The sequence below is a fragment of the Brassica napus genome, chromosome A3, assembly GCF_020379485.1.
Source record: "Brassica napus cultivar Da-Ae chromosome A3, Da-Ae, whole genome shotgun sequence".
In the NCBI taxonomy this organism is placed as follows: domain Eukaryota; kingdom Viridiplantae; phylum Streptophyta; class Magnoliopsida; order Brassicales; family Brassicaceae; genus Brassica; species Brassica napus.
Window position 1 is genome coordinate 9,279,986 of NC_063436.1, and position 11,443 is coordinate 9,291,428.

At 28.4% G+C, this 11,443-nt stretch overlaps 1 long non-coding RNA gene across 1 annotated transcript; it reads left to right on the plus strand.

Annotated features, from left to right (window-relative positions):
* The first annotated feature begins 6,092 nt into the window (after nt 1-6,092).
* LOC125606838 lies at nt 6,093-8,179 on the plus strand. Its single transcript, XR_007338059.1, has 3 exons — nt 6,093-7,215; nt 7,476-7,591; nt 7,694-8,179. It is a non-coding gene; the product is annotated as an uncharacterized LOC125606838 (long non-coding RNA).
* The last annotated feature ends 3,264 nt before the right edge of the window (nt 8,180-11,443 follow it).

Genomic DNA, 11,443 nt, shown 5'->3' on the forward strand with positions numbered 1-11,443 from the left:
CCTTTTATCAACTCAATTATTTGGTTTACTTCTTAACTATTTTTTTCTTTCGATTGTGCTGCCATGAATAGGGTGTTTCTTATCTACATGTTAGGTTAGGTAGCTTTTCTTTTAATGTTTCCTTTACAAAATACTAGAGGCATTGCCCCCGCGCAAGCGCGGGGTTGTGGACAAATTTCTTGTTTCATCTCAATATTTGCTAGGGTTATTGTAGTTGTGAATTTTGCGTTTTGAGTTATTTTTCAAGGTTTTTTTATTGTTATAGGATTAGAGTTCTGATGATGAACTGTGTATGCATTGTTCTCCACTTATGAAGTACTAAACTATGTTAATAATGTGATTTATATAGTTCGTGTTGTTGTTTGCTGTGTCAATGAGACTTATTAATTGTTTGTCTTTTTAATTTGTTTATTGTACTGTTGAGAGTACATAAATTATATTAAAGTTGTTGAAAGTACCTTTTGTTTCTGAATATTTTTTCTCCAGTTTAGTTGTGTAAGTTGTGTGTATTAAGTAATAATTTTTATTATCTTTATTATATTTGTTATATGTTTTTATTTTATTTTTAAACTTTTTGCTCTTACCGGACTTTTAAAACAAATACATGAAGACTTGTAGAAATAACTATAAAATGATTGATAGTTATGAGTATTTAGGTTTTAATGAGTTTTAAACGAATTTATGTATTTCTCATAAAAAACAATAGCATTGACATGTTGACATTGGGCATGTAAGCTATTTTTATAAGACAAGAGGAGTGAGCAGGTGGAGATGTTGTTGTCGCCTTTGTGTCTGTCGGGATTATCTCTTGTATCTCCTGTTGTGGTTGTGTTTGTTTATCTTTTATTTGATGGGTAATATGCAAACAAAAATTATTATTAGATGTATTTATCAGAGTTCATAACTTACTCTGCTTTTTTGTTCAGGTAATTTCACTGATCTTGGTTGTCGTCTTCGTCTTCTTCGTTGCGAAAGTAAGTTTGTAAATTGTTAAATAGCTGGCCGTGAAGTTTGTATTTGTTTAGCTGACTCGATTTATGTGTCGTTGAGTATTAGTTGAGGTGATTGGTTTGATATATTTATTTTGAAGTTTATTTCTAAGATTAGACAAAAAAGAGAGGTGATTATTAATGATTCGTCTTTTTTGGAATTCTAGTTTTTGGTGTTTTGATTGTTTGGGTTGTTGTGGTTTCTTTAAGCTGTAAAAAAAATGTTTGTGTAAAATTAGTTTGATAAGTAAGAGAGATAAGTAGACGACCACATAATTTGGGTAGGAAATATTTTTGATTATTGATGTTAGCACAATATTAATAATAATATAAAGATAATTGTTTGTTGATTGTTTCTTACGGATCAATGAGGAGACGGATAACGACTCAAGTTGTTTCTTTGCTAAGGTCAGAGCCTTGGACATAACGGATTTTCCCAACCACATCTGCGAGTTTAAATATCAGTTATGATAACGAAACATATTATAAACCCAGATGCAATATGATAATATATATGGGAGTTATAGGTTTGTGTTCGCAATCACTTAGAAATTGTCAACAGTCTAATAATGATTGGAGATTGATCTCAGGAGCACCCGTGATGACTTCATCAATAATAGTTGGTGAGATGAAACGAATGAGGAATGGATGATCAATTATCTTGTACATGCTTGAGCACCTAGCAACCTCAAAACGATCGACTTTAACAATGGAACCAACTTTTAAAGATGGCATGTAATGATTAGCATGTCAGGCCGGAAAAAACCCATGAATCACGAAATCGACAAATAATATTATTTAACAAAGAATCATGAAATCGATTAAAAACAATTATACTAAATAAATGTGATAAATAGAAGATTAATGTGATGAACCTTATTTAAAAATGAAACTCATAATACATTTGTAGGCATAGCCCACATAGAAAACCGAAGAAGCAAAGGTTTCAAACTTTCATAAATATATATTAGTTGCGGCCATCATTGTACAAAGTATTCTTTAGTTTAGTGGTATAAATGTTGGTGTTTATAGTTCAATAACCCGGGTTCGAACCACATGTTTAACATTTTTTCAAACTTTTTAAAAGTGGGACCCACTAAAACGCTGAGGTGTCACTTCAGGAAAGACTCAACTCTCCTATTATATTATAGATTTATGTGTTTATGGAAGTTCTAACTCTAAAACTCTTTAGAGACAATCATTTAATAACCGATCTTATTTGTAATTTAAGTTTTAACTAATAACGAGACCATGTGATTAGAGATAGATAAATGACAACAATTCATAACAATTCGATCGGTAAAGTTGTATCTTATATATTAAAAGAGAAGTCATGACTTCTTTCATGTGTGATTTTTTTTAATTTGGACCATCACTTAGAAATTTTATTAAATGTATTTTATTAAGACTAATAATACATAGAATCTTTAAAATACTTTAATCATAATATATTTTGATGTCTTTTTATTTTAAATATAAATATATTTATTTTAAAAATCTAACAAATCTGTTTTAAAAGATTTTTACAAGATCTTCATTTTTGAAATTATATTTAAATATTTTCACTAATTTCGAAATTAGTTTGAAATATTATTATACATTAATAAATTCAGTAATCATTTATAAAATAAATAAAAATTATGTAATATTTATATTTTATATATTATATAATCATAATCAATCATATTAAAAGAAAATTATTATATTGAACTAAGTATAATAAAATTGTATTAAATTTATAAATTTTATTTTCATAAGTATAAAATATTTATGTTCAAAAATAAAATCTAATACGTTGGTAAGATGGGTTAAGCAAAATATATAATACATGTATAAAAATTAACATGTATTTCTTTAAAGCTTATAATATAAGATCTTTGTAACTACTTTAATCATAATATATTTTCACTTTCATTTTAAATATAATATATATTTATATATTATATTTAAAAATTCTAATAAATCTGTGTAAAAATATTTTAACAATAATTTAATGTATTTTAAGTTATCGTTTATAAAATGAAAAATAAATAAATTATATCCTATTTATCCACTTTATAGTCATGATCATGTTATAATACAATTATTATACTTAAATAAATATGATAAAAGTATATTCAATTGATAAATTTATAAATTTTATTTTCATAAATATAAATTATTTATTTCGAAAATATAATATGATGATAGAACGGCTTAAAATTAACAAACCTTATAATACATGTCTAAAAATTAACATATCTTAGACTTTTGTATATACCATAATATATTATCTAAAATTAATAAGCATAAAAAATATTAGTAAAAAGAAATACAGCTTTGAAACACGGGTCATAATTTAGCATAAACTAAGTACAAAATAATTTTGAAATATGTTTTCTCATGAATATATTAATTTGCTTAATAACTAAATACAAATACAATAAGATAAATATATAATAAGAAGTAAAAATACATACGGTTTTAACCAATTGATTAATTATAACATGTAAATTATAAAATTATTATATATGAAATAGTTATATAAACATTTAAGTACATGATTAATGTTAAAAAAATATACCACTAATGTTTAAAAATAATAGTTTATGTATAAAAAATTAAAAACAAACACCCGCGCGGTTGCGCGGGTCAAAATCTAGTACACTAGTTAAATATGTTAAGTAATTGTAATGAATAAAAAAAATTGTTGTCAGATCAGGCTAAAAGTAATCTCGGAAATTTATAATAATTCAAAAATGAGCTCATTAAGAATGTTTTTTTTTTTGAAAAAGAATGCTTTTAAGTTGCGAGGTTCTAATTTATTATTATTGTTTTTTTTTGTTAAAGGTCTAAATTTGTATTTTTTTTGTATCCAAAAGGACTAATTCTTTACTAGCTACATCGAATACATATTAACGTAAGAATTTATTCAGAGTGAGAAGTATTATATCGTCGAGTCAAGGAAACATCCATAATCTACATGAAGAAAACATATTATATTTGTTCATTTCATCATAATTCAAATTTAAACAGTAATAGTAATCCAGTGATTCTCGTTTGTTGGTCAAGACAGTAGATGAACTTCTATTGAACATTTAACTTTCATTCCATTGAATATTATATCGCATTTCAACATATAATTTGGTTAAGAAAAGTGTAAAAAATGTAAATTTTTAATTTTCCATTCAAATTAAGCAAAACTTATTATAAAATTAAATACAAAATGATTAAAAATATATTTAAATAATGAGCGTGTATATAAATTCGGATTCTCATTTCTTCGAATTATATGTTTATATACTGTTTTCCAGAGTAAACATATACTATAAGAAGCATTTTTTTTCCTTTTCAATCATAACGAAGAACTTCAAATGAAATTAATTTAAACTCCGTTGACAACAACCTATCAGAACTTTGTTATTTTCTTGGCACTCCGCAGAATCATACATATATATATATATATATATATATATATATAGTTTTTGACTAAACGCAGAATCATATATTTGGAACGTAAAGTATGGGTTCCAACTTAATTATATACATAGAATTAGAAGGAATCAAATGATTTGTGCAAAGACACTAATGTACAAAAGCGTGTGGAGCGCATTATGAGTAGCAGCCCTACAGGCACGCTCGCACACTTTTGTTGTCGCTCCGGTGGGTCAAATTGTATTGTGTGCCAGTGCTCCCTATTTACTCCTAACTTCGTGTCGTTTCTATGTTGCCTCTCCCTCTCGTTTAATTATTCCTAATACTTTTAATTTAAATTATGAAACATACAATTATTTTGCCGTCGCAAATACAACCAATACAACCAACTTTAAAGATAGTTGTTTCATGACCGTATCCAGCTTCTATATATATATATTTTAAAAGATATAAAATCATTTGCATTCTAAATACCTTTTTGCTATGTATATAGTAAATATATTTATAATTTTGTGTACCAACATTTTAAGATTAATGAGCTTTTTTTTCTTAACAGTATTTGGTTTTATATTAATCGTCTATTTTTATTTGGTATTAAATACGCATGTTTGATTATCCTTTTAATAAAGTGAAAGCATAATAGGTTGGATTAGTTGACGTCCCTAATTATAGAAAATTATAACTTGATAAGTGAAACACCATTTTGTGTTTCATAACATTTCATTAAATTATTTATAGAGATCTGTAACAAACCTAGAATTATTGTCAATTACATTACATCCGTTTCTGATATATAGAAAATCAGTGTTACACAAGACTTCATAAGAAATAGAATGAAAAAGTATTGGCCATATATATATATATATATATATATATTTTTTTTATATCCAATAGGTTAATTTTTGGATAGCAGAGAAAAATAAATTAATAAAAAATGTGTGATAAAATTTTGAATTTTATTGAATTACTGTAATAATAAGTACAGAGTATACTGTAAATTATGAAGGATGATTTTGATTTTTAACATTCTAGTATCTTTAAATTAGATTAATAATTTATTCACTGAATTTATTAATAAAGTTATAACGTAATTTCATTTTAACTGATCACATAAGACTATAAGAGTAGTTACATAATTATACTTTTACATGAATATACTGCCATTGTGATTTTACCAAAAAAAAACTATCATTGTGATGTTTATATAGAGGTATAGGCGTATAGCTAGTGGTGAGAAGAAGATGATTGTATGATTTGTAGCTAAACAATTAGCAAGGTATTGTGACACCAAAACATTGAAAAGAAACCTAAAAAGGTCCGAGATCTGTATTAAAGATAAATAAGTATCGGTGTATAATGTACATTTACTTGCCTGCATCGTTTAATAATAACGAAGACAAATTAAATTAGAGAAAAATTGTGTCCTCATTTGGAAATAAGAGATGCGTTCCCTTTGGGGAAACTCTACGATAATAATATTCATTACAAAACAAGTTAGTCTGGCACCACTCCAACTTTTAAAAACAATGTATAATAACTTTACTGAATATTTTATTGATCTTTTAATATTTCGAAAAAAATAATCGTGTGTTGGGGGTGAGTGGTGGACAAACAACTCTGACATTTTACTTTGATATTTTAAAATTGTAAATGTGGACATTTAATTATTCTATCCCACTATATAAAAGGGACTATTTTAAGAGCTTCTTAGGCATGCCACATAAGACAAAATATTTAGAACCAATCATTTAGACATGTCAGGTTTTTGTTTTACGGGCCTCGAACCATCCAATTTCATAAAAATACCGAGCCCATTTGTTATGTTTTCGCCTTAAGTGGTCCAACGTTCCTTCTATCGCTATGTTAACCTAATCACCTAAAGTCATCTCTGTCGTCTCCCCAACTCCTCAGGTCATACGCTTCCGGCGACAATGGTGGAACTTCAATGCACTTCAATACAACACAATTCAACACATCGTTTAACTCTCCACATCCTTGCATACTCTTGAAGATATTGATGCCTCTTCAAAATACCCTAATTACTCACTCAGACGAAAGACATCCCAACTCTCTATGTTCCCTCTTCAAACTCCATATATATACCCCAACACAACAATCTATGCTCAGATCCTTAAATCCATTCCTAGCACCATGGTAAACCAAACTTCAGTCACCATCGCTCAAGCTCCTTCTCCACTTTTCTTTACGCAAGTTTCAGCAGGACCAGGTGATTCAAAGTTGCAGTTTCGGCTAATCCATTTCTGGGAAGCTCGCAAACATGCCAAAGGAGGCATCCTTATCGGGATTGAGATGCTGATGATTAATGAACAAGTATGTGTCACTGTCTCATCCTTCTTTCTTTCGACTTCCTCTGACTATTTATTTCATCACTAACAGAACAGACCTCTTTTAATTAATGTGCTCAATATCTATCTATACAATGTTCATCACTGTGTCTTCTGCATATATATTTGTTAGAGACAACAATATGAATTATCACACCATACTTTTACATATTCAGCTGAATTAATCTTTTTTTATCTGATCTCTAGGGCACTGTCCCCCAGTGGTTCATTGCTCAAAACCGTGTTACAGCTCAAACGTGGAAGCATCTACACTTTGACAAACTTCTTTGCATCCAACAGCAAGGTGATGTACGGTGTGGCTGACCAGAAGCTGGTTATTTGTATCACACATACCTCTATCCTGTCAAAGCTTGAAGAAAACATTGAAGGCATTCCGTCTCAGTGCTTCAGGATCCATTCCTTTCCAGATTTTGAAGCCAACTGCTATCTTAGAGGGGATCTTTATGGTAAGATTTAGATGAGTTCTTCTCAAGTTTAAACTTTTAAAATTTTCTGACTAATTAAAACTATCTGCTGCTTTTAGCAAGTAAAAGAAAAATTAAAAGAGTCTTTAAAAACCAGCAAAGGTCAATTCAAAATTTGATTCTTGCAGACCACCACTATAGTTTTTTTAGTCAATATTTCTCACTTTTACGTTGATAAGTTCAGAGTTTGCTAATTAAACCAAAGAGTGGATATTTTGAGTAATTATGTGTGTGTGTTGTAGATGTTGTTGGTTACCTTAAGTTGGTTGGACGGCCAGGCTCTCCATCAACGTCCCGTTTTACGCACCAAGGATGGCTCAACTTCACAGAAAATTATGGTCCACCTGCAGATTAAAGAGTAAGTGGTTGTATTTCAACTAATCAATATATTTTCTCTTAGTAATATGATCCATCGACAATTACTTTCTGATTTTAACATACGCTATATTTTAAACTTCAGTGGTCCCGTTATGAACGTCTACCTATGGGACCAAGCTGCATACTATCCTTATGAACATCGAACATACTATCCTTGACTGTCACAAAAATAGTCTCCCCTGAAGTCTTACCACCTAAGGATCGCCCACTTGAGATGCCTCCCATGCCTATTTCTTCGAGCCAAAACAACCACACAGCCAGTGAAGTGGATAGCTCAGTGGTGACTAAGAGCAGTGGTCGAGGGTTTTCCTATGCAAACAGTCATCCCAGCTCAGCAACTGACGAGGAGAAGAAACCAAAACGCATTAGGCGTAATGGTTGATCATCCTGCACTCATGTCACTCAATCAATGGTTGGTACAGACTTCCCAGCCAGCATGCTTTTCTAATAACAGTCTTTTTTTCGCTTTGTCGTTTTGTTTCCTTCTGACAGTGTGCTATTGGCTTTCTTCTTTAGAGTGGTTTGTTTTTGCACCCGAGTCTTGGTTATGCATTTATAAAACTTTTTACGTTCACCTGTTCCTTATTATCCTTAAAACAGAGACAAATAATTAATGAATGAAGACAAAATATGATCTTCTCTTCTTTATACAAATCTTCTCTATTTTCTTTGAACAATTAATTATTTCTTCTGTCGAACTATTTTCTTTTTAAAGCTGTGACACTTTTTACTCTCCCTCAGTCCTCAATGTATAAACCTTCTACGACAGGATAATATCCTCACAATAGCGCTACCGCAACCTGAATTACAGTTTAATCATGTCAACTATATATCTACGTATACTATAAACCGATATCGATCAATCTATACTATTAAAATAGAAGTCATGACTTAATTCATGTGTGATTTTTTTAAATTTGGATCACCCTTAGAAAATTGTTTAAATTATTTTTTGTATAAATATTTCAGTTATTTGAATATTCTATAACAAACAAATCAAATAAATATTCCTATATTTTCTATCAAATTGTGTCTGAATAAAAACCCTTTCATATCCTTTTTACAATATAAAATATATTTTATTTTTCATTAAAATAAAGCTTTTAAATATTTAATCAATTTCGTATTTGTTTAAAATAAATGTATATTTCATTTTTCACTTCAGCAAAAATTAAATTTTTAGTCAATTTCGTGTTTATTTGAAAATTAAATATATATTTCATTTTAATTAAAACAAACTTTTAAAATATCTAATTAATTTTTTAATTATAACTAATATCATGTACAATATTTTACTAAATTTATGATACTAATTTAATATAATAATTTCCAATTAAATTTTTGATCCTTAATCAATAAGATTTTTCAATTTAGAATTTAATATCAGATGATTTAATATATGCTATCACTGAAAATTCAAAACATATAAATTAAGTTACTGCATGTGCATGTGCATGTGAACTATAAAACTGTTGTGTTTTAAAATATTATATTAAACAATTTGTAATATGTTAAATATTACAGTTAACCATGTAAAATAAATAATTATGTGTATAAAAATGAAAATAACAACTATTCGGTTGTGCGGGTCGAGATGTAGTATGTATTTAAAAATCAAGCAAACTAATTGCTTCTTTAACACCTTCAGAATCTGCCTTTCATACAGTCCAAATTAGAGCTACCAACCCTTCATACATATACCGGCCTCTTTGTCCCATATAGTAAGTCCATATAGTCAGTCCAGGGTTGTATGAAGGTCATATACTAAATATAAGGATTATGTCAAACTTATTGCTTAGAAACATTTCACTATTAAAGGAAAACTATTACTCACCACAACACCAGGAACACGTTTCTGCTTCTACTTTGACGACAACATTGATATCATAAAACGATTCCAAAAGAAGAATAAACTTCTACCCTCCAAATGAATGCATGGCTACACATAGGCTCAAATCAACAACAATCAACAATATAGAAAATATGATTACCTACTACCAAATATATTATTTTTCATATTTTTTGACATATTTTCATATAAATATATTTTATTCAAACTTGCTGTTATTAAAAAGGAAAAGTAATCGCCATATCATCTTATGATACAAACTCCATTGGATAATATTTCACCAAAAACTCCCTTTCATATATATAAAAAAATTTATTCTTAACAGTTGTCACTTACAATTATTCAAACTAATAATATTATTTACTCACACCTTATTTAAAACCATTAAAGCATTTCAAAAACTAGCTAAACATATAATATAACTGATTTAATCATGTTATCCGTGCGTAGCACGGACCGGAATCTAGTAGCTGTAATAAAATTTAGTTTTGAACCTCTGGCGCTTCTTATTAAAATTTGATACTGTGAAGGCCTCTTTGCTACTTAACCTCGTCCGATGAATTAATTAGTTCTGCATGGAATAGTAAACTTTTTTTTCTTTAACTTGATGGAATGGTAAACTGACAAAAACATTTCATGAATATGAATCCAATTCGCCATATTTTAAAAAGTTTGAAGTCTATGTTTGAGATTCTTTTTTTCCTTTCTTTTAACGTCTGTTTATATATGTACATATTCTTCCATATATTATGCGTTATCTAAATGGTATCGAATGTGCATGAAACTTTAAGACTAAAAACGATGGTATTGAAATATTAAGAATCTAGCTTTTAGTTGGTATGTTGTTGTTGTTAGGTTCGTTTTCGCATTAGGATGTTGTACATATAAAATACTTGTATATAAGATTTTTTTGTAGCAATTTTAGGAAGTGCAGTATATTTTCAATAAAATAGTCATAGTTCAGACATTTTGTTCACCCTATTAGTTTTTTACTGAATATTTTTGTTCACCCTATTAGTTGATGTTAACATTCGATTTTGTTGAGGGCATCCACTTGTTTTCAAAATAATTCACTTAATTAGTAATTATTGCATGTTCTGGAATAAGTATAGAATTTGGTCGAAGATATATTTAAAAGGTATATCTTAACTATGCATATGTGATACATAATTAATATTCAATAATATCATTTCTGAGCATTTGGGGGTGTACGAAATGGTGGCAAGTCCAGTGGGCAGACATAGATATTCAAACTGCATTACTGCATGAATGATATCACTAACTCTTTTTATCATAGCTTTTCATGTTTCCAATGTGAGATTGATGTTGTTTTAGGTTATAGCTAGATTGATTAACACTTGTTCAAAAGAAAGAAATAATTTAAGATTAAATATAAAATTTTATTTATTTATTTAAATACGATTAAAAGTTTTAAATCGCATATACTATAAATTCTCAATAAATATTTCAATTTGAATACATATTTTAAGGGTTGTATTTATTTATTTGAGCATATATATGATTAATATCTTGGCTATCTTTTTAAAAATATATATCTTCGGAATACATAAAATCAAGAGTGAATTGACTTAAAATCTAAAAAGAATGATGAAATTAGCTAACTATCTGTGATGAGACAAGTTATGTGTCTATCAAGTTTTGTGTCTATCAAAGAATGTACTATGGTGTGAGATTTAGGATATTGACTTAATTAAAGAAAAAGTTGTGTATCTAAAATGCAATTTCACTAAAATAAATGCCTTAAAAATAGCGATTTTTTTACAAAGTAAAAATATATATATTTAAAGGGATTTTTGCAAAATTGACCTACAACTTAAAGTCAAACACAAAACTAACCTCCTTTTTTTTTGAAAATTGGTTTTGCCCTATTCACCCCACAAGTTCATATAATTTACGAAAATGCCATCAATTTTTTTTTTTTCTTTTCGAAAATGACATTTTTACTCTCTCACCCTCATCATC